The sequence below is a fragment of the Mustela lutreola genome, chromosome 1 (assembly GCF_030435805.1).
Source record: "Mustela lutreola isolate mMusLut2 chromosome 1, mMusLut2.pri, whole genome shotgun sequence".
Classification (NCBI taxonomy): Eukaryota; Metazoa; Chordata; class Mammalia; order Carnivora; family Mustelidae; genus Mustela; species Mustela lutreola.
Window position 1 is genome coordinate 69,482,545 of NC_081290.1, and position 25,388 is coordinate 69,507,932.

The 25,388-nt window shown below is 35.9% G+C and overlaps 1 protein-coding gene across 7 annotated transcripts in view; it reads left to right on the forward strand.

The window, feature by feature from the left end:
* INPP4B (inositol polyphosphate-4-phosphatase type II B) overlaps positions 1 to 25,388 on the forward strand; it is an 834,661-nt gene that overhangs the window by 132,363 nt on the left and 676,910 nt on the right. For all 7 annotated transcript variants that reach the window (XM_059168095.1, XM_059168068.1, XM_059168015.1 and 4 more), the window contains exon 2: positions 22,720 to 22,782. The gene's annotated coding sequence lies outside the window, so the exon portion shown is untranslated. The remainder of the gene's footprint in view (positions 1 to 22,719; positions 22,783 to 25,388) is intronic.

Sequence of the window (25,388 nt, forward strand, 5' to 3'; positions counted from 1 at the left end):
ATTTAGAGTCACATCCTCTACTGACTGAACAAGCAGAATGCCTTTGTCTGGTTTTTAATTGAATTACTCATTTTTTTATTGTTGAATTGTATAAATTCTTTATGTATCTTGGATATTAACTCCTTATTGGATATATCATTTACAAACATCTTCTCCAATTCAGTAGGTTGTTTTCTCATTTTGTTCATGGCTTCTTTTGCCATGCTGAACTATATTTTTACTAGAAATAAAATTTTTAAATAACAGTACAGTTGGCCCTTGAACAGCACAGGGATTAGGGGCACCAAATCCCCATGCAGTTGCAAACTGTGTGTAGCTTTTGAATCCCTGAAACTTAACTACTAGTAGCCTACTCTTGACCAGAAGCCTTACTGATAATGTAAATGATAGGTTAACAGACATTTTGTATGTTATGTTATACAAGCTAGAGAAAAGAAAATATTATTAAGAAAACCATAAGGAAGAGAAAAAAAACATTTACAATACTTTACTGTATTTATTGAAAAAAATATGTGTATATGTGGACCCAAATGGTTTCAAACTGTGATGTTGAAGGGTCAACTGTATTTCTTTTCCTTTTACAGATTAAAGATGCTGTTCCATTTTTGTCTTGAGTACCTTGTTCAGATGAGAAATGAGCACTAATTTTTATTGGTCCCTGTAGTAATATGCCTTTTTCTCTGACTGCTTTTTGTTTTTAGCAGATTGACCGAAGATATACTTTGGTGTAGTTTTCTTTGGTTTTATCTTTTTTGGGATTTCCTCAAATTTTTGACTCTGTGGGATGCCTGGGTGGGTTCAGTGGGTTAAGAATCTTCCTTCAGCTCAGATCATGATCCCAGGACCCTGGGATCCAGTCCTGCATAGGGCTTCTTGCTCAGTGGAGAACTTTCTCCCTCTGCCTGCTGTTCCCCCTGCTTGTACCCCCACTCTCTCTGACAAATAAATAAGATCTTTAAAAACTTTTTTGACTCTGTAAGTTCACTTCTTCCCCCATCATTGAGTATATTTTTAGTCATTATTTCTTTAAATACTTTCATGTCCTGTTATCTTTTCTTTTTGAGACTCCTGGTGTGTGTGTGTGTGTGTGTGTGTGTGTGTGTGTGTAATTTGCTCATTTTTCTTCAGACATTTGTTTCTCTGGTCCTCAGATTGAGTAATTTCTTTTAAAAAATTCATTTATTTATTTTGAGAGAGAGAGAGAGAGAACTTGAGCAGGGATAGGGGAAAAAGGAGAGAAAGAGAGAGAATCCCAAGCAGATTCCATGCCAAGTGTGGAGTCTACCATGGGACTTGATCTAATGACTCTGAGATCAAGACCTGGGCTGAAATCTAGAGTTGGACCCTCAACTGACTGAGCCACCCAGGTGATTCATATTGTGTAATTACTTTGATTTTTTTTTTAACTTGACTAATTCTTTTTTCTTCCATCTCCAACTTGTTTTGAAGCCCATATAGTACATTTTAAATTTTATTATTCCTTGTAGTTGTAGAATTTCTATTTGCCTTTTAAAGCTGCTTTCATTTCTCTTCTGAGATCCAGTATCTGTTCTCTCATTAGCACCATATTTTTCTTTAATTCTCTGAACACATTTCCATTGGTTCTTTATTTTTAATGGCCTTTTAAAAGTCATTATCTGCTAAATGCAAGATCCGTGTCATCTCCATTTATTTTGATACATTTTCTTTACTACATATCCTATTTTCCTTTATTTTTGTACATCTAGTAGTTAATGTATACTTACATTGTAAAAATCTACCATATTAGGAGGTATTAAAGGACTACCTTTATTCTGACTGGCATGGACTCCAAACTCTAACAGCACTGCTTGATCTCCAATACTCTGTTTCTAATATCTCTGTTTCACTCTTAATAACTCTCTAAAAGCATCATGTTTTCTTGCCCTGCATATGTACAGCCCAGTCATTGTCCACGAACTTATAGGGACTATTACTTGGACATCTGAGTCCTCACTTCTGCACAGCTCCCTCCTTTCTGACACCTTGCTGTGCATATTCCAGGGACTTCAGCTTCTTTGAACTCTAATCTCTGCCTTCTAAGCACAGCAGGACCATATGTTGGTCTGCATCTCAGCTTGCTTTACTGAGGTTGGAAAATTGTTTTTATGGAGAGAGGTGGGGAAATTGTGGAGTTTTCCTTTCACTCATAAAGTATAATTTTAGGCTGCATGTTGTATAATACCCCCAAAGATTAACCTTATATTTTTGTCTAACTTTTGATTGTTTATAGTGAGTGGACTAATCTAGGACCAGTTACTTCACTGAGGCCAGAAACAGAACTTTCTGAAGGGTTCTTTCTGATTGAGGTTTACTATTCTTTTCTTTTTTCTATTATTTGCTGATTTGAAGTTAATATGGTTGATCTCTACTTTTTAGAGATTGACCTTATAATATTTGTTGGCATACTTAAAATCTTAAGTTAATTAATCTCTATTGCCTGCTCAACAATGCAAGACATCACAATTTAAATTCAATCATATTCCTCCTTTTTTTGTAAAATAATTTATTTGTTGTTATCTAAATTAAAATTATTATTAATATTATTTTAAATATAGTTTTGTTGATTAAATCTACTCACATGATCATTAATTACTCATTTTCCTTATTTCTCATCCCTCTTTTGTATCAGACTTCCCATCTGGAATTACCTTCTTTCTGTCCCAAATTCTTTCTTTAAAAATTTTCTTGATGTGGATCTATTGGTGATAAACTCTGTCTTGATATATCTGAATAGTTATTTATTTTATGTCTGGTTCAAACTACAGCTTGGGAATAGAGTCTTAACTGACAGTTACTTTTCTCAGTGCTTAAAATATATTACTCTGCAGTCTTCTGGTATACATTTTTGTTTTGAGAACAGCTGCTGTTCTATTTGTCATTTGCTTGCTGATAATTGTACTTCTTAGATTCAAATCCAGGATGAGGATTTTCAGCTTTGTTGAAATCAGAAAAAGAAAATTAAGGAAGTATTATAACATGGGAAAATCAGGTAGCTGAAGATGTGGATTTAATGGAAGATCAGCCTGATTCCATAAGATAATCTGCATCCTGAGGGTACCACAGAAATGTCACAGTTAATGTTAGGGATATGGCCTTGGTATCCATTCATTATTCTTTGGCAGTGGGCTGTCTGCAGAGGGAGTATGGAAACTCTTAAGATATGAGGACAATTATGAAGAGAAAGGTAGGTGTAAGTTCAGTGGCTGGTAGAGAGGATTGGGCATGGCACCTAAACTGTCTACTAAAGTAGTCAATCTTTTATTTCTGGCTGCTTTTAAGACCTCTTTGTCTTTGGTATTCTATGTTTACTATAGCCACTGGTGTAAATTTCTTTTTATTCATCCTTCTTGGACAACATCATTTTCTGGATTTCAAGTTTCAATCCTGGAAAACTTTTAGCCAATTATCTTCTTGATACTGCCTCTTCCAGGTGACAAAATTTAAGAAAACTAAATGCCTCCTTAAAATGTTGCCCTAGCTGCCTCACTTGCCTCACCCTAGGCCAGGGAGGTCTAGCCTCTCCTCCATTTTATCTTACTTCTTTTTCAGGGAATTTGATTGGTCACATGTTAGAACTTTGCATTTTTTCCTCTAATGTGTGTTCCATTACTTTTTCTTTCTCTGTTGTATTTTATGTAATTGCTCAAGTGTACCTTTCAGTTTATTAACTTTCTCTGAAGTTGTACCTGATTTTGTACTCAATGCATCTATAGAGAGTGTAATTTTATATTTTTTTCTAGACATTACCTTTTAAAATTCCAATTGACTTTAATATTCTATTGTGTTTTTAGCTCCTTCTTTTACATATTTATTTATTTATTTACATATTTAGAGATTTTTGAAATATTCATTTTATGTTATATTCCTGACAATTACAGAATCTGATGTCCTTGGCAGTCATATTTTGGTGTTTGTTGCTTCTTTGGACTCTCCTTTATGAAGGCCTCTTTTCTTTAAGGTTGTATAATTTTGCGTTGTTTGCTCATTTTTGGCTTTTTGAAAATTCTGGGGATTCTGAGAGGTCTGAGATGAAGTTATATTATTTTGGAATAGATTCAATTTGCTTCTTTAAGTTAGTGTCTCTCCTTGAAGCTTTTCCAGATTTATAATCAGTGTAAAACCAAGGCTAAAAGCTATGGGGGAAGAACTACAGTTAATTCATTTTTAGAAGAGTGATTTTCTTTTTGTCTACTCCAAGATAGGGATGCCATAGATAAGTTTGCCCTTGTCACTTCCCTATGGTAGAAGGCAGTTTTTCAAATTGTACATTTTCTTGGGGTTGTAGATGTTCTGAATTACAACTCCTCACTTTTTTCAAACCTAAAGCCTTGTCCATTATTTCCCACCAGGCTAATAAATAGTAAAGCTTCAAGATTTTTAATATTAGTAAACAACATGAGGACATCCATGCTTTTGCATGTGTATGTTACTATTGTTTCCAACCTGCTTCATTCTGCCACTTTAAGGTTGTTTATGTCTTATGAGCTCAGCAGTGCAGTTTAAAGTATGTTTGTTGTATTTTATCAAGCATTCTAGATGTTCTGAAGGAGAGGGCTTTTTAGAATTCTTAGTGGCAATGTTACCAAAAGCAGAAATTCCCTGATTGGGCACTGTATAGTTTTTAATTTTGTCTCTCTTTTTTTTTTTTTTTCCCCTGTAGTACTTTGATAGTGGAATATGGAGGCATTCAACTATAGTTCTCTTTTCTTAGATTGTTTATTTTTTTTGCATGTAAATACTGTTTAGGTTTTACCTTCCAGCATTGCAAAAGGTTTTTCCAGCTATATTACTTTTGATGTTCATATGCTTTGCAAAATTATTGATTCCTAGAATGGGGTAGAAAGTAAGAGTTAATGCAGTTGAAATTATTTTGATGTCTGTTAATTTCCAAAAGTTTGGACTGTTTTCCACTTATTCTACTGTATTTAGGCACAGAAACCACCTATAATAAGAAATGACTGTCTGATTAATCAAATTAGTAGATAGACTAGGAAGGCTTACTATAAAACAGTGTAAAACTTCTGGCCTTGGGTCAAGCCAAAAATGTTATGAAAGTGGGAAAAGTGTTCATGTCTCTTTTAAATAACTATTTCATTTTAAGAGCAGGGATATATATAACAGAGTTATCAGTGATTAGCAGGAGCAAGAGGTCCATAAAATGTGTCCATAACATTTTTCAAATATATTGTTAGTTCAGTTACATTATGAATATTGAAAGAAACATTATTATTTTCTTTCATTACTTTTAATTTAATGTACTAATGGCTTATTTAAGCCTCCTGCATTGATACTAAAATTTCTCTATTATTGATGTTAATTCTAGATTCCTTTTTTTTTTTTTTTTTTTTTTTTTTTTTTATTTTTTTTATTTTTTTTATTTTTTATTTTTTATAAACATATATTTTTTATATACATATATTTTTATCCCCAGGTCTGTGAATCACCAGGTTTACACACTTCACAGCACTCACCAAATCACATACCCTCCCCAATGTCCATAATCCCACCCCCTTCTCCCCAACCCCCTCCCCCCGGCAACCCTCAGTTTGTTTTGTGAGATTAAAAAGATTTTATTTATTTATTTGATGGGGAGAGAGAGGACACAAGTAGGCAGAGTGGCAGGCAGGAGAGAGGGGGGAGGCAGACTCCCTGCTGAGCAGAGAGCCCAATGCAGGGCCTGATTCCAGGACTCTGAGATCATGACCTGAGCCAAAGGAAAGCCTTAACCCCCTGAGCCACCCAGGTGCCCCTATTTCTAGATTCCTAATCATTCTCTTTCTCTTCTGTTTTTGTAGGTGCTACTTAATTTTATTTCATTTTTAGTGATGGTACTTCATTTCATTTTTAGTGGTGTACCTGTATGTCCTATTGGAAATTTCTTTTGACATTTTAGCCCACATTTTTTCCAGTATACGTTTCTAAAAGATAAGGATATTAATCTTATGTAACCATAATATGGTTCTCACACCTGACACAATTGATATAAATTCATTTTTATATCTAATACCCAGACTACATTCAAACATTCTTCATTTTTCTGTTGGCAAAATTGTAATGAATGATCTTCCTTGATTCTATATGCTGAAGTAAATTAACCTTCTTTATTCCAGCTAGCTCATAAGTTGGAAATACATTCAGAGCCAAAGTAAAGAGATAAGGTGATAAGGAAATTTAATAGTTTTTTGAAGATATAAGTATTGGTACTTTATTAAAACAGTAAAAAATACTTAACACACAACTTTGTCTTTTATCTTAAGGTTGACTTTTTTGCATTAATTTGCTGTTTTTGAAGCTTATTTTTATGGTTTTGAATGTGGATGTTTCTCTTTGAGGGTTTTATTAGTTATTATGTTTGATTTTGGTTGTTGTTAATGGTGTTTGTTTTAGGGAGAGCAAAATCCTTAGCTTAGTAGTAATACTAAATTATCTTTCTGGAACCTTTTTAGGTCATCTTATGTGCAAAGCTAGAAAACCCTAGGGCAACTTATAAGTGAATACCTAAGAAATAAGAAAATTTGAGCAGAATTCACAAAGGATTTGAGATCAGCACTGTGCTATAATATAGCATAAAATCTCTCAGGATTTTGAGAAAACAGTAGCTACTCTAGTATTGATTTTTTAACTTAGGAACTCTCATGGACATTTACAAGGCTACACACCAGAACTAAAGCATGTCAGCTCTGCCTGTTTTCAATTGATAGCATTTGTAGTTACTTGTGGAAGATACAGTACCTTGCAAACAAAACAGCCTTTCAAACAGCTCTAGAAGAGAAGCTTCTGTTTTAAGTCCTCAGTAGTTAATTCAGTAAAATTCAGTAACACTGCAGGCAGCAAAATTGATAGAAATAGTGAAGTACTCAATAATAATTTTAACAGACTAAAATTTTAGTGGTAAAATTGATAAATTTTGCAGAAACTACAGAAATAAATTTGCTGAAGCAAGGATTAAGAAAGCCTTTAGTTTAGAGGAACAGATCATCTAAAATGTTTTTTTTTTAAGATTTTATTTATTTATTTATTTGAGAGAGAGAGAGAGAGAGAGAACATGAGAAGGAGAGGGTCAAAGGGAGAAGCAGACTCCCCTCTGAGCAGGGAGCCTGATGTGGACTCCGTCCTGGGACCCCAAGATCATGACCTGAGCCAAAGGCAGTTGCCTAACAGCTGAGCCCCAGGCACCCCTAAAGTGGCCTTTTTAAACTTTAATATGCCTAATGAGCACTTGAGTTTCTTGTTAAAATGAAAATTCTGACTCAATTGGTCTAGTGCAGTGCCTGTAATTCTGTATTTCTAACAAGCTGTTAACCTGGTAACCAAACTGTTCTTCAGTTTCCTCATCTGTAAAATGGAATAATAGTATACCCAGCTGTCAAAATTGTAATGAAGCTTGAATGTGTAAGACAACAACGCAAAACAATGTCTGGTATATATTTGGCAGTGAAGTGTTTATTTTTACTATTACAGTAATAATAAGGTACTTCTAAGGTAATTCAGACTAAAAGATTAAAAAAGTATTTTTCAAAGAATAAAAGTTTTTTTTAAGTCTTTTATTGCTAAATTGCCTACGGGAAAATATTTTGATTATTTTTGACTAAATGGAGAGTGAAAAACTTAATGATTAAATACATAAAACTATCAATAAAATTAGAGTACATCATTTTTAGAAAAATGTTTTTATTAATTGTTCCTAGTATTTACTTTTTAGTGTGCTTTAAAAGTATTATTAATTGTTCTTATTTCTGTCTTTTCTCTGGCATATATTAAGCATACATTTCAAAATGTCTGTGCCTTGGTTATTGTCTTTGTAGTTTTTCATTATTGAAGTTTGATCTAGATATAATTATAATTCAGAGAAGAAAAAGTTTTTTCTATCTCATTGCTTGCAGACAAAGATAAATAGGTGTTTATTGTGTTTTTGTATTCTATTCATTTTTTCTTCCCAAAGTTTACATGCAGAAAAAACCTACAAATACAAATGTAATAATTGTATAAAAAAAAAAAATAAGCAAAGGAAAATTAGAAAGGAATCAAATTGGTAGAAATTTTGGTATTTGCAAAAGGAAATAATTTAAAAGGTCAGATATAACACTTAAAATCTGACTCTGTTTCCTGGCTAATGTAGCTGAAATTAAAAAAAAAAAAATCGGGGGGAGGAGTCAAGATGGCGGAGAAGTAGCAGGCTGAGACTACTTCAGCTAGCAGGAGATCAGCTAGATAGCTTATCTAAAGATTGCAAACACCTGAAAATCCATCACAGATCGAAGAGAAGAAGAACAGCAATTCTGGAAACAGAAAAACAACCACTTTCTGAAAGGTAGGACCGGTGGAGAAGTGAATCCAAAGCGATGGGAAGATAGACCCCGGGGGGAGGGGATGGCTCCCAGCAAGTGGCGGAGCAACAGAGCACAAAATCAGGACTTTTAAAAGTCTGTTCTGTCTGAGTGTCGCAGAGCTTGCGGCTTTTGGAATAGGAAAGCCAGCTACAGAGACAGAGCTGACAGTAAGCTCACAGCTCGGTGTTACCTTGAACCGGTTGCAGGCTCGGTGAGCTCGGAGCGAGGCCGGAGGTCAGGCAGACGGGAGTAACTGGGCGCTGTTCTCTGAGGGAGCACTGAGGAGGGGGGCCCTGGGCTCTCGGCCCCTCCGGGCTGGAGACCAGGAGGCCGCCATTTGTATTCCGTCCTCCGGAACTCTATGGAAAGTGCTCAGGGAGCAAAAGCTCCTGAAGGCAAACCCGAGCAGATTACTCACCCAGGCCCCTGATAAGGGCAGTGCAATTCTGCCTGGGGCAAAGACACTTGAGAATCACTACAACAGGCCCTCCCCCAGAAGATCAACAGGAAATCCAGCCGAGACCAAGTTCACCTACCAAGGAGTGCGGTTTCAATACCAAGGAAAGCAGCAGAATTCCAGAGGAGGAGAAAGCAAAGCACGGAACTCATGGCTTTTTCCCTGTGATTTTTTTTTAGTCTTGCAGTTAATTTAATTTTTTTCTTTTTCATTTTTTTTTTTTTTCTCGCCTTCTGGTGAAATTTTTTTTTTAACTTTTACCTTTTTCTTTTTTAACTTTTTTTAACTAGTTTATCCAATATATATATATTTTTTCTTTTTTATATTTTTCTTATTTGTTTTCTTTTTTTTAATTCTTTTCTTTTTTTTTTCTTTCTTCCTTTTTGAACCAATTTTTAACCCCTTTCTCCCCCCTCACAATTGGGGATCTCTAGTGATTTGGTTAAAGCATATTTTCCTGGGGTTGTTGCCACCCTTTTAGTATTTTACTTGCTCCTTCATATACTCTTATCTGGACAAAATGACAAGACGGAAAAATTCAACACAAAAAAAAGAACAAGAGGCAGTACCGAAGGCTAGGGACCTAATCAATACAGACATTGGTAATATGTCAGATCTAGAGTTCAGAATGACAATTATCAAGGTTCTAGCTGGGCTCGAAAAAGGCATGGAAGATATTAGAGAAACCCTCTCGAGAGATATAAAAGCCCTTTCTGGAGAAATAAAAGAAATAAAATCTAACCAAGTTGAAATCAAAAAAGCTATTAATGAGGTGCAATCAAAAATGGAGGCTCTCACTGCTAGGATAAAGGAGGCAGAAGAAAGAATTAGTGATATAGAAGACCAAATGACAGAGAATAAAGAAGCTGAGCAAAAGAGGGACAAACAGCTACTGGACCATGAGGGGAGAATTCAAGAGATAAGTGACACCATTAGATGAAACAACATTAGAATAATTGAGATTCCAGAAGAAGAAGAAAGAGAGAGGGGAGCAGAAGGTATACTGGAGAGAATTATTGGGGAGAATTTCCCCAATATGGCAAAGGGAACGAGCATCAAAATTCAGGAGGTTCAGAGAACGCCCCTCAAAATCAATAAGAATAGGCCCACACCCCGTCACCTAATAGTAAAATTTACAAGTCTCAGTGACAAAGATAAAATCCTGAAAGCAGCCCGGGAAAAGAAGTCTGTAACATACAATGGTAAAAATATTAGATTGGCAGCTGACTTATCCACAGAGACCTGGCAGGCCAGAAAGAGCTGGCATGATATTTTCAGAGCACTAAATGAGAAAAACATGCAGCCAAGAATATTATATCCAGCTAGGCTATCATTGAAAATAGAAGGAGAGATTAAAAGCTTCCAGGACAAACAACAACTGAAAGAATTTGCAAACACCAAACCAGCTCTACAGGAAATCTTGAAAGGGGTCCTCTAAGCAAAGAGAGAGCCTACAAGTTGTAGATCAGAAAGGAACAGAGACCATATACAGTAGCAGTAACCTTAGAGGCAATACAATGGCACTAAATTCATAGCTCTCAATAGTTACCCAGAATGTTAATGGGCTAAATGCCCCTGTCAAAAGACACAGGGTATCAGAATGGATTAAAAAAAAAAAAACCCATCTATATGTTGCCTCCAAGAAACTCATTTTAAGCCCGAAGACACCTCCAGATTTAAAGTGAGGGGGTGGAAAAGAATTTACCATGCTAATGGACATCAGAAGAAAGCAGAAGTGGCAATCCTTATATCAGATCAATTAGATTTTAAGCCAAAGACTATAATAAGAGATGAGGAAGGACACTATATCATACTCAAAGTGTCTGTCCAACAAGAAGATTTAAAAATTTTAAATGTCTATGCCCCCAACGTGGGAGCAGCCAACTATATAAGCCAATTAATAACAAAATCAAAGAAACACATCAACAATAATACAATAATAATAGGGGATTTTAACACTCCCCTCACTGAAATGGACAGATCATCCAAGCAAAAGATCAGCAAGGAAATAAAAGCCTTAAACGACACACTGGACCAGATGGACATCACAGATATATTCAGAACATTTCATCCCAAAGCAACAGAATACACATTCTTCTCTAGTGCACATGGAACATTCTCCAGAATAGATCACATCCTTGGTCCTAAATCATGACTCAACCGGTATCAAATGATTGGGATCATTCCCTGCATATTTTCAGACCACAATGCTCTAAAGCTAGAACTCAACCACAAAAGGAAGTTTGAAAAGAACCCAAATACATGGAGACTAAACAGCATCCTTCTAAAGAATGAATGGGTTAACCGGGAAATTAAAGAAGAATTGAAAAAAATCATGGAAACAAATGATAATTAAAATACAACGGTTCAAAATCTGTGGGACACAACAAAGGCAGTCCTGAGAGGAAAATATATAGCGGTACAAGCCTTTCTCAAGAAACAAGAAAGGTCTCAGGTACACAACCTAACCCTACACCTAAAGGAGCTGGAGAAAGAACAAGAAAGAAACCCTAAGGCAAGCAGGAGAAGAGAAATCATAAAGATCAGAGCAGAAATCAATGAAATAGAAACCAAAAAAAACAATAGAACAAATAAACGAAACTAGGAGCTGGTTCTTTGAAAGAATTAATAAAATTGATAAACCCCTGGCCTGAATTATCAAAAAGAAAAGAGAAACGACCCAAATAAACAAAATCATGAATGAAAGAGGAGAGATCACAACTAACACCAAAGAAATACAAACTATTATAAGAACATACTATGAGCAACTCTACGCGAACAAATTTGACAAACTGGAAGAAATGGATGCATTCCTAGAAACATATAAATTACCACAACTGAACCAGGAAGAAATAGAAAGCCTGAACAGACCCATAACCAGTAAGGAGATTGAAACAGTCATTAAAAATCTCCAAACAAACAAAAGCCCAGGGCCAGACGGCTTCCCGGGGGATTTCTACCAAACATTTAAAGAAGAACTAATTCCTATTCTCCTGAAACTGTTCCAAAAAATAGAAATGGAAGTTAAACTTCCAAACTCATTTTATGAGGCCAGCATCACCTTGATCCCAAAACCAGACAAGGATCCCATCAAAAAAGAGAGCTATGGACCAATATCCTTGATGAACACAGATGCGAAAATACTCAACAAAATACTAGCCAATAGGATTCAACAGTACATTAAAAGGATTATTCACCACGACCAAGTGGGATTTATTCCAGGGCTGCAAGGTTGGTTCAACATCCGCATATCAATCAATGTGATACAACACATCAATAAAAGAAAGAACAAGAACCATATGATACTCTCAATAGATGCTGAAAAAGCATTTGACAAAGTACAGCATCCCTTCCTGATCAAATCTCTTCAAAGTGTAGGGATAGAGGGCATATACCTCAATATCATCAAAGCCATCTATGAAAAACCCACCGCAAATATCATTCTCAATGGAGAAAAACGGAAAGCTTTTCCGCTAAGGTCAGGAACACGGCAGGGATGTCCATTATCACCACTGCTATTCAACATAGTACTAGAGGTCCTAGCCTCAGTAATCAGACAACAAAAGGAAATTAAAGGCATCCAATTCCGCAAAGAAGAAGTCAAATTATTACTCTTCGCAGATGATATGATACTATATGTGGAAAACCCAAAAGACTCCACTCCAAAACTGCTAGAACTTATACAGGAATTCAGTAAAGTGTCAGGATATAAAATCAATGCACAGAAATCAGTTTCATTTCTCTACACCAACAGCAATACAGAAGAAAGAGAAATTAAGGAGTCAATCCCATTTACAATTGCGCCCCAAACCATAAGATACCTAGGAATAAACCTAACCAAAGAGGCACAGAATCTGTACTCAGAAAACTATAAAGTACTCATGAAAGAAATTGAGGAAGACACAAAGAAATGGAAAAATGTTCCATGCTCCTGGATTGGAAGAATAAATATTGTGAAAATGTCTATGCTACCTAAAGCAAACTACACATTTAATGCAATTCCTATCAAAGTACCATCCATCTTTTTCAAAGAAATGGAACAAAGAATTCTAAAATTTGTATGGAACCAGAAGACCTCGAATAGGCAAAGGGATATTGAAAAAGAAAGCCAACGTTGGTGGCATCACAATTCCGGACTGCAAGCTCTATTACAAAGCTGTCATCATCAAGTCAGCATGGTACTGGCACAAAAACACACACATAGATCAATGGAACAGAATAGAGAGCCCAGAAATAGACCCTCAACTATATAGTCAACTAATCTTCGACAAAGCAGGAAAGAATGTCCAATGGAAAAAAGACAGCCTCTTCAATAACTGGTGCTGGGAAAATTGGACAGCCACATGCAGAAAAATGAAATTGGACCATTTCCTTACACCACACACAAAAATAGACTCAAAATGGATGAAGGGCCTCAATGTGCGAAAGGAATCCATCAAAATCCTTGAGGAGAACACAGGCAGCAACCTCTTCGACCTCAGCCGCAGCAACATCTTCCTAGGAACAACGCCAAAGGCAAGGGAAGCAAGGGCAAAAATGAACTATTGGGATTTCATCAAGATCAAAAGCTTTTGCACAGCGAAGGAAACAGTTAACAAAATCAAAAGACAACTGACAGAATGGGAGAAGATATTTGCAAACGACATATCAGATAAAGGACTAGTGTCCAGAATCTATAAAGAACTTAGCAAACTCAACACCCAAAGAACAAATAATCCAATCAAGAAATGGGCAGAGGACATGAACAGACATTTCTGCAAAGACGAGATCCAGATGGCCAACAGACACATGAAAAAGTGCTCCATATCACTCGGCATCAGGGAAATACAAATCAAAACCACAATGCGATATCACCTCACACCAGTCAGAATGGTTAAAATCAACAAGTCAGGAAATGACAGATGCTGGCGAGGATGCGGAGAAAGGGGAACCCTCCTACAATGTTGGTGGGAATGCAAGCTGGTACAGCCACTCTGGAAAACAGCATGGAGGTTCCTCAAAATGTTGAAAATAGAACTGCCCTATGACCCAGCAATTGCACTATTGGGTATTTACCCTAAAGATACAAACGTAGTGATCCAAAGGGGCACGTGCACCCGAATGTTTATAGCAGCAATGTCCACAATAGCCAAACTATGGAAAGAACCTAGATGTCCATCAACAGATGAATGGATCAAGAAGATGTGGAATATATACACAATTAAATACTATGCAGCCATCAAAAGAAATGAAATATTGCCATTTGCGACAACATGGATGGAACCAGAGCGTATCATGCTTAGCGAAATAAGTCAAGCAGAGAAAGACAACTATCATATGATCTCCCTGAATGAGGAAGTGGTGATGCAACATGGGGGCTTAAGTGGGTAGGAGAAGAATAAATGAAACAAGATGGGATTGGGAGGGAGACAAACCATAAGTGACTGTTAATCTCACAAAACAAACTGAGGGTTGCTGGGGGGAGGGGGTTTGGGAGAAGGGGGTGGGATTATGGACATTGGGGAGGGTATGTGCTTTGGTGAGTGCTGTGAAGTGTGTAAACCTGGTGATTCACAGACCTGTACCCCTGGGGATAAAAATATATGTTTATAAAAAATAAAATATTAAAAAAAAAAAATCTCAGGTCATCTGGGTGGCTCCGTGCATTAAGCCTCTGCCTTCAACTCAGGTCATGATCCCAGAGTGCTGGGATTGAGTTCCGCACTGGGCTCCCTGTCCTCTCTCAGTCACTACTCCATAAGAGGTCCCCTCCACATTATATATATATATATATATATATATATATATATATATGTAGTTATATGATGCATCCTTTTTTGCATATAACTTCTTACCCTGATTATTGTTTGTGATAATCATACATGTTCATGTAACTGTGGTTTGTTCGTTCTCATTAATGTGTGGCATTTCATTCTATGAATAAATCTTCATTTCTTAATTAGTTCTGCTATTAATGGAGATTTGAACTGTTTCCAGTTATCCCTTACTATGAAGAGTGTTATTATGAACATTTTGTACATAATTTTTGGCAACCAGTGTGCCTTTATAGTGATTATAAACCTAGAGTAGAACTCGGCCAGCTGCAAGGTGTGCACGTGACCACCTTTAGTAGGTATTACCAAACTGTTTTCTAAAGTTACACCAGTTTCCATCCTCTGCCCTTCACAAGCATGATATCACATTGTTCCATATCCTTACAACTCTTGATGTTATCTGTCCTTTTTATTTTGGCCACAGTGGCATCTCATCGTGGTTTTAATTTACATTTCCAAGGGACTAATAAAGTTGAGGAAGTTTTAATATGTTAGTTGAAAATTTGAATGCCTCCTTTTGTAAAATCTCCATTTGTGTTTTTGCTCATTTTTCTTTCAAGTTGTCTGCCTTGTTCTTGTTGATTTGTAGGACTTTAAATACCCTGAATGAGTCATTATATGATGTATGTATTGCAGGGTTCTCCTTATACTCTGTGGTTTGCACTTCATTTTCTATGTGGTGTCCTTTGATAAACAGAAGTTCTTCATTTAAATGCAATGACATGTATGGTATTTTCCCTTTATGGCTACTACTTCTGTGTTCTCTAAGAAATCATTGTCTACACCAAAGGGAAAGATACTCTTTTCTGAAAGCTTTATTGTTTTGTCACCCATGTGTTAGGAAACAACCCTCTGAAGTAATTTTTTGTTTGTTTGTTTTGTATGTGTCAGAGTTAAGATTCACGTTTTACCCCAAATGGATATATAATTTGTTCAGGATCAGTTAGTGGAAAAATTGCCCTTTACCAACTGCTCTATGTTGCCTAATTTACCTGGGTAACTAGTTATCATAATTTGTGTGGGTTTTTTGTTTGTTTGTTTGTTTTGTTCCATATATCTTGTTTTTTTTTTTTTTAAGATTTTATTTATTTGTTTGACAGAGAGAGATCATAAGTATGCAGAGAGGGAGAGAGGAGGAAGCAGGCTCCCTGCTGAGCAGAGAGCCTGATGTGGGACTTGATCCCAGGACTCTGGGATCATGACCTGAGCCAAAGGCAGAGGCTTAACCCACTGAGCCACCCAGGCACCCTATCTGTTTGTTTTTACACCAATTCCATACTGTGTTAATTATGAAAGCTTTATAACAAGTTTGATATCTGGTCATCGAAGTCCTCCAGCTTTGTTCTTCTTTAATATCACCTTGGATAATCTTGGCCCTTTACATTTCTACATAAATGTTAGGTTGTAAATTTAGAATTAAAAAACAAACTACTGGGATCTTTATTGTGATCAGACTGAATACATGGGTCAGTTCGGGGAGAATCCACATCCTGTAATAATGAATCTTCCAAGCAGTGAACATGATGTGGCTGTTTCCATTAATTTGCCTGCTTTATTTTTCCCAAGTAATGTTTCTCTAAGTAATTTTTAGTTTAGTGATCAAAAAAATCTTTTGCAAAATTTATTCCATGGTATTTGAGGTTTTATTTCTATTTTAAATGTAGACTTTGTTTTTCTTCTAAGTGGTCTCCAGGCCCAGCTCCACACCCAGCTCCACAACCAGCATGGAGCCTATGATCCTGAGATCAAGAGTCAAATGCTTAACTGACTGAACCACTCAGGGAACCAGAATTTCTATGTTTTTGTTTGTTGTTATGTGGTAGCACAACTGATTTTTGTACAATGACATTAAATTGGTAACCTTGCTAAATTTACTAAATAAATGAGACTAATAGTGTTTCTGTGGAATCATTATTCATTATTTTAATTTTAAATGTATTTCATTATTCATTAAAATAAATGAACTTAAAATTATTGATTTTTTTTTTTAAATTTAATTTATTTTTTTCAGTGTTCCAAGATTCATTGTTTATGCACCACACCCAGTGCTCCATGCAATATGTGCCCTCCTTAATACACACCACCAGGCTCACCCAACCCCCCCAAGCCCCTCCCCCACCAAAACCCTCAGTTTGTTTCTCAGAGTTCACAGTCTCTCATGGTTTGTCTCCTCTGATTTCCCCCAACTCACTTCTCTTCTTCTCCTAGTGTCATCCATGTTATTCCTTATGCTCCACAAGTCAGTGAAACCATACAATAATTGACTCTCTCTTTAAACAGTCTTTTCTTAATGTCTCTTTAATTCTCTGGTTAAAAGTTACATACTTTGGGGATACATTAAAAAAAATTATTGATATTTTTATTTAAAATAAAATTTGAATTTTTATTTTTAAATATTAGCTGAATAATAGCATTAACTGATATTTATAATAAAAAGGAGCTGGATAAAAATGCAGGATAGTGTGTAGGCATTCCAGTAGGTATTAGAAAAACTGAAATTATTGCCTCTTTTCTGTCCTGATTTGCATAATACTTGAGTAGGTGAGTCTGCCACTCTGTTTTTTTGTTTCCTCTTCTGTAAAAGAATAACCTTGGACTAGATACATTTAAGTTCCTTTTTACCAGCAGTTGATGACTGAGACAACTTTTGGGCAAATGTTTGTGCTTTCAGAATTTTTTTCTTTTTTCTACTCTTTCCTTTATAGTATTGTGACTATGGAGACAATGATCTCATTGGAGTAGTTGGGGGATCACATCTACTCAGCACTCCCATATTCCCTGATTAGGGTACTTGGGAACTTCTGTTTCCCTGGGGCACCACACATTGGTTGTGGGCATAATGGGATTCTGTCTCAGATTCATGGTTTTAGATATTTCCCTCCCTCTTCTAATGCCACTTAGTGGCTCCCATGTAGGTGTCGTGTTAAATGTTGAATGCTAGTTTTCTCAGAGAGTCTGGAATTCTCTCCAGGCTATGCCCTGAAAAGCAGTCTGCTAGTTCTACTGTTCTTATTACCACATTCATGTGGAGGTTTAACTTAGAGGAGGGAAATGAGGATTTGATATTTGACCTCTTCCTCTTCTGTCTTCTTTTCCATACAACCTTTGAGCCTAAGGTAGTTTTCCATATTCTTTACATCATACCCTAAGTTTTCTTCCCTAATTGTATCATATAACTTCATGGTCTAGTTTTCTAGTTCTGACTTCTAATATGTTAATGCCAACTAAGATTGTGTTTTTAAAAATTAAAAGGAAAGCCTGATTTTTCAAGACCATCACCTTACTATGGATCTAGAATTTTGCTGGTAAAGCTGTAGTCTCTTTCTTTCCTATTTTATTTGCCTTGTATCAATCCTAATCCTTCTGAAGCAAGTGCTACCCCTGCAGAAAGGTGAAGTCAAACATAGAGAAATCAAAAAGCATTGCATATGGATTATATTTCCAAATAATGACATCCTTGTTTTCTGTTGGCATTTCACCTCTCATATTCCTTTGTCTTCTGCTTCTGTTCTGTCTGACCTATTAGTTTGTTCAAATGTTCTTTAAATTTTATGTGGCAACAATAAGGACTTACTATGTAACTTCTATATGAGACATGGTAAGATATTTGTGCCACAAAAGTTAGCTCTTTCTTATCTTTGTTAATAGATATTTAGTACATGGAAGTGAGCATATATTTATTAGGAAACACCTCCTATGTGCTGAGCATTGAATCAAGTACTAAAGCGGATATGTGAAAGGCACAAAATACAAATACTCTTAAGGAACTTAAAATATAGTTGGAGAGACATGACAGCATAAGACAACCCAAGAAGGCAATATAAATTATATGCATTGACTATAAATGCTACACAAGGTCAGAGAGTGATAAAATCAACAAAGTCCAAAGTACCTGGGGATCACTTTGTGGAGAAGTTGGCATTGAAACTTTGACAGGGTGGTAAATTTGGAAGGTACTGAAAAGTAAGAATTCAATCACAACCAGAAGGAACAGACATGGTCAGTGGAACTGGTGAGAGTAACATGGGAGTTTTTGAGCACTTCACCTGACTGAAGATGAGAGATTATATTGAAGATTAAGAGATATAATATTGATTATATTTTATTGAATTTGTATATAAAACTCATAGAATGCTCAAGAAACTTTAAAAAGAGAGTATATCCAGTAGACATATTATACAATTTTTAGCTGATTCCCCCATGAGTCTCTTAAAATTCAGATTGTGAAAACTCCTATCACAGGATGTAAAATGGGAAGATATTGACTCTTTAAGACAACAGCTATCCAATACCAAAATGATTTATGAACACAGGTCACCTTGTAGAAATTCCCTAGTAAAAATATGAGAACTGGTTAGATAACTCCTACATTCCTGATCCAAAAAAGGGTGGGAAGTCTAGTGATTAAAGGCATATTTCTTTGGAGTAAACTGAGGGACCATTAGGAATGTACACAAGGACGTAGTTGTGGGGTGTTTCCCTTTTTTCCTCTTCCTACTGATAAAAAGAAGTGGTTCAACAAAACTCAGTGAGAGTTTAGTATGTGTTCCTTTAGGTTTTGGGTGTGATTGTGGAGACTGGACTGATTTCAGATGAATCTAAAGCCAAGATGAGCTAGTGAGCATTTATGGAAGAGAAAGGAGAGTTACTGAATTGAGAATAGCCCATTTCTCCAGGGTTTGTGAGAGCTCCCTGTGCAGTAGGTCTGGGTCATGAATGTGAGGGAGCTGAATGAGGCTGAATGAATGAATGAATGAATGAATGAATGAATGAGGCTGTCCCAGAGAGCTACCCAGGGACTGAGTTGGCTTCAGCAGATAGGGGCTGAAGGTGTTAGTTGGAACTGTGGATGTAGTAAGTGATAAAATGAGACAGTGTGACTCATATTAAGGTAGTACAAATAAAAGCTCCTCAGTGACTGGAGAGGGGGAAACAATCCCTGAAAAACCTGGAAAAGCATCCACTGGTTGAGAATCAGCTTTAAATACAGAACAGCTCTCTTAGCTCAGTGGACAGAGAGTAAAATTTCCTTCTCCAGCTACCTCTTCTTTTCTTATCTTCAATTTTTCCACTCCACTCCCATATCCCAGAGCATTGGGACCAAGCTTAACTGAGCTAGGGAAGAGGGACATGGGGTAAAAATACAGGACCAACATATCCCTCTTCATTGGCTGTTGGTTTGTACTTGCAGCAGATCCTAGCTATGGAGAGAAGGCAATTTAAACCTTAAACTTAATGATATCCTATATGGTGACTAACATAACATAATAATAAAAAACATTAAATAAGATTTTTTATGGAGCTGGGCATTCTAAATTCTAAATTGAGAATATGTTTGCTGAGTTAGTAAAACTGTGAGATTTTTTTGAAGCTCCAAGTGAGCAGGGTAAAGGCCTAATTCTTGTTGCCTCAAAAGTCGCTGCATTAGTTTAGTAGGACTGCCGTAACAAATTACCACTAACTAGGTAGCTTAGAATAAGATACATTTATTCTTTCACAGTTCTAAGAGGCTATAAATCTAGAATCAACAATGTTGAGAGAGAACAATGTTCTCTCTGTAAACCTAGGGGAGAATTGGTTCCATGACTTTCTCTAAGCTTCTGTTGTCAGCAATCCTTGGCATTTTTTGGCTTGCTGACTCCAGTCTCTTCTTCCCTCAACCCATGGTGATCTCTATCTCTTTGCCTTGTCTTCATGTGGCATTCTCCATATGTCTCTCTTTGTGTCTCATTTTATAAGGACACCATTCATGTTGGATTAAGCTTCCCTCCTCCCATATAGCATCACTATATCTGGAAAGACTCCATTTCCAAATAAATTCACACTAACAGGTGCAAGGGTAGGACTTCAATATATTTGTTGGGGGACACAGTTCAACCCACAAGAGATGTTATATAGACTTGTTTGCTTGATTCCCGCAACTTGGCGTTGGGGACTGTTGGTGTGAATCAAAGCCCCTTCCCAGTTTCTCTATTTCTCATCATATATGCTGTGTCCTCCAAAATATACAGTATGAAGTTTGAGTCTAAAACAGTGTTACTTAGTCTGTCCCTATCAGGGCTGCAGCTACTGGAAATACCTTTTTATGTTTTTCCCTTTTCTCTAGTTGCCATTACCAGTATTTCTCTTCTTTGACATCCTCGGAGCATTTTAGTGAGAGATTGGGGAGAAGCACAATGGGCTCTGCAAGTCAGTCTCCTGTTAATCTGGTCTCCATGGTTTTTGTTTGTTTGTTTTTTAATGTTTCAGTTCTTCCTATGCATTGTCCCAGCTCCCTGAAAAGACATATTCTTACTTACCTGCCTTCCAGACCTAGTCCTTCAAAGTTCCTCTCTTTTGTGAAATTTTCTTAGACAAAAGAGGGCGGATTGTCAGCCAGTGTGCATAGGTTCAGCTATTCTGACTTTATAAAGATTATTTTTAAAATCTCCCTTTCCTGACTGTACAGTATCCTTTCAATACCTTCTGTTGCTCAAACACAGTGTATACTGTTTAATGATTTAAACTTGGTATTTACACCAATTGCTTGAAATAATTGTCTAAAGATGTGAATCCTCTACCGAACTATGTTTTTTTGGGGGTTGCTTTTTGTTTACTGTTTCCTCTAAAGTCAGTCCATACCCTTGGTTTGCACTAGGAGCTCATGAAGTGTTTTCTGAATGGGATTGAATACTGACACGAGTACACAAGAGCCAGTTGCTTTAAGAGAATCTTAAACTAAATCATACTTTCTTGGGGCCTTCCTTAAATTAAAATCTCTAGCAAAATCAAGAGAAGGCAGTGCAGTAGAGTGGTTGCAACTTAACTCATCTTCCTGAAAAGTTTTTTTTCCCACCTGCCCAAAGATATACAATAACTATTTATTTATTTATCTATTTCTGTCATCACCGATTCTGATTAACAAAAGACAAATTCAGTGATGTCCAGCATGACATTATTTTAATTATTCTACCACATGGCTCAGAGGCAGAGATTTTCAATGAGGTAGTGAGATTTTTTTAAAAAGGGGAACAATGATAATAATATTAATAATGTTATTGATAATTATAGTAGCTAATAACCATTAGTCCTATATCCTTTATATATTTTATTTCATTTATTTATCAGCTCTGTTGAGTAGGAGGAATTCTTATTTGGATAATACAGATGAAATTTAAAAGTTTACAAAGTTTAATGTACTTGCCCAAGGTCACATAGCTAGTAAGGTATTATATGGATTACAGTTATAGGACTCTTCTTATAATGACTGTTGTCCTCAATTAATCAATGATGCTTTTAACTGTTAACATTTGTCCAAATAACCTTCTTAAGGGATGAATTTAAAATTCTTACCTAACTATGTAACATTTTTTTCTGAAAAGCTGTTGCTCAGACTTGAATTTCTTATCCTCCAATCTGAACATTCAGATAATGATGCAATAAAATCTCTTAAGGAATACTCATCAAGATTGTTATATGCTAAGAGAGGGAATAAGATATATTTTCATACTTTTGACTTCTAGAAAGTGTTTTCCTCCTTGTTGAGGCATAGAAAAGCTCTGAAATTGCATCATATGAGCAGGGTAATCTGCAATTATTTACAGAGTCATCCCATACTATCTCATGTTATCACTTCTGTGGAAAGACAGAATAAGAAAACACCCAAGCTTTCATGAATATTTTAAAACCCATACTCACTGCAGGAGGGAGAAAAGTAAGTTTAGATAATTGCCAATTCCATTTCAGTTAGTTGTATTCCAAGTAAATGTTCTGTCCCAACATGGCTTACATCTTATCTTTTGAAAGAGTGGAAGCTAATGCTTTTTCATGTTCAAGTGTTTGTTTTGTTCCCATAGGAGAAGAGAGAGAAGCAAAGAAAACAGGGCTGAGTATCTGCCACAGTATCTGCCATGTTCTCAGCTGTAGGAGGGGGGGACTTTTGAGGAAACTATTTGGCATTTATAACAAGTACTTCCCAAGGCAGCTGCTGAATGGAGCAGAGTATTTTGCTAAATGATTTTCCTCTCTGACCTTTATTACTAATGAATCTTCTTAAAGAAGTATTTAAAGAGTAAAAAGAAAGGTTGTTTTTATTAATCTCTTTTCTTTTTGCCCACAGAACCCAAAGAAATGGTGTTACCTAGCAAGAGATCTGCTGTTTTTTATGAAGATTCAGATCAAGGTAATGCTTTTTTTGAACTGTAAGTTTTTTAGTCTGTTGAACTCTGATACATTAAACCAGTTGGCTTTTTTTGATCATTGATCACTGGTTTTAGCTACTGTATAACCCTCCAAAAAAATCAAATCATTATCTGAAAAGTAGAGGGAATGATTTATGATGATCATCCTATCTATGAAGTGAAGAGTAAATTTTAATATATATAGCTTATCAAACGTTATGGATAATGGTTAACTTTATTATACTTTTATTTCATTTATGTTAATATGTGAATAGGATCTTGATGAGAAGATTGCATTCTCTTTGGAAATAGCCCCAATTAGTGTATCATATTTACAAATGATAGACAATAAGACAATTAGATTCTAAATCAGGTTACAGTGATGAGATTTTCCTTTCATTTAAGCATTAGTCAGATGGCTTTACCTTTTATTTTTTGAATATGTGAAAATTTCAGTACAAATTCCTAGAAAACTTCATCAAGCTTTTATAAAGGCACCCTCATGCAAAACATATATTTTCTTTGGAAGATTGAATTATATCATACAGTTGCTGAATAGCATGTCTGATTATACTTAACAGATTGCCTATTTAGTTGTGAAATTTTCAAATTGCTATGCGATTTATTTACATATGTTGGCCTAAGAATATGAACACTCATGCAAATATTTTAATGACATGTATATGTAAATGAAGTGTGGTTATAGATGAAGATAAATAATGTGTGTATGTTTTATGGATAAAACTGTTATCTCAAAATAGTTTTTTATAGAAGTGTTTCTAAAGCTTAGAATTGTGATGGGGAACTGGACGCATCTCTCAATACTTTCTATTCATACAGCTGTGAAGATAGGGTATTACTGTATGTATGTGAACACAAATAATAGAATTATTGAAATGTACATTAGGCTGCATAGTAATTGGAATTAATTGAGTTTTATTTTTGACAAATCATTGAATTCCTAAAAACAAATGAGTGCTGAAATAAAGGTAGCATTTAAATTTAATAGACATTAGCAGAAAAGTTGCTTCTGAACTTTAATTTGCAGTTGAACAAAAATTTAGGCTGAATTGCAAATTGGGGTGTTTCTACTTATTTCTGACTTCCAGTTAGTTCTTCAAAAGATGTATAAACCCCTTAGGGAAGCAGCTTTTCTCCCCTAAAGGGGATTTTGAATTGTGGGCCCTCTATTCAAGTTTTATCTATACTAAAATGTTAATTCAAACTACAAAATATCTTAAAAATGGTTAATGACATCAATTGAGGGTTGCCTTTTGCATATATTTACTGTATAAAACCAGATTTTATACAGTAGCTAAAACCAAAATTTGCAATTTTGCAAATTGCATTGAACTATTAACTGTGATTCACCAAAGAGAGACATAATGAGAACTACCTGGACCATATGTGCAAGAGGGTGAAGCTGAGCTATATGATATAGGCATAGGGAGATAAGTGGTGGTAAAGTGTTTATTGAGGGTAAATTGATGAATGACCCAGTAAAGAGAGGGGAAAGAAAAAAAGACCGAATGAGATGAAACCAATAATGAGGGTCAAGGATCTATGAGCTTTAGAATGAAAATAAAGGATAAAGAGAGCACGGACTATCCAGGATGCATCTGTGTGGTATTTTTCTTTTTTTAGAGGTCTGTATATGCTAATACTCAATTTTACTAACCTTTTATTTTATGTATGTAAGAGATGGATAAACTTATTTTGAGCTGAATGTAGTAAAAGAAAGAAAGGTAGAAGGAGGGATATTTCCATTAACATGGTAGAGTTTTCAGAATTGTGTACACATAGTAACAAAACCCACTTCTCCTCAACATGAAAATAAAGAAACAGTTCTGTATACTCTAGAGTCCAAGTACTTTGGTCTGACAGAATTCTCAAAGAGCTCAAAGAGCTTATGCTTTAGCATGTATGTGTTTATATGCAGGTTGGGAGTGGAATGTGGAAGAGTATTTGGGGTGGAGAAAATGGTGTTCACATCATCATCTCTCTAAGTTAGACCTTTCAATTCATTGAAATAGGGGTGTCTGCCATCTTATAAAAAATTCCTATTAATACAAGAGAGTGCTAATTATTGATGCTCAATATTTATTATCTCAGATGGAATATAGACACTTAAATTTCAATCTTTAATGTGCTGTTGAGTTTGTTTTACTGGTGTCTTATTGAGAATTTTTGTATCCATGTTCATAAGGGATATTGGTCTGTAGTTCTCTTTTTTTTTTTGGAGTCTCTTTTTTTAAGATTTTATTTATTCGACAGAGAGATAGAGAGAGAGAGCACAAATAGAGAGACAGGCAGAGGGAGAGGGAGTAACAGGCTCTCTGCTGAGCAGGAAGCCTGATACAGGGCTCCATCCCAGGACTCTGGGACCATGACCAGAGCTGACGGCAGATGCTCAACTGACTGAGCCACCCAGGCACCCCTTTAGTGGAATCTTTATCTGGTTTTGTTATCAAGGTAATGCTGGCCTCCTAGTAAGAATACAGAAGTTTAAGACACAGTAGTGAAGGTGTTATTTTTAGACAAATTGGACCATTCAGTTTTCCCAGTTGAAAACTAACACACTTTTGTGTAAGATTAACTATGACAATGG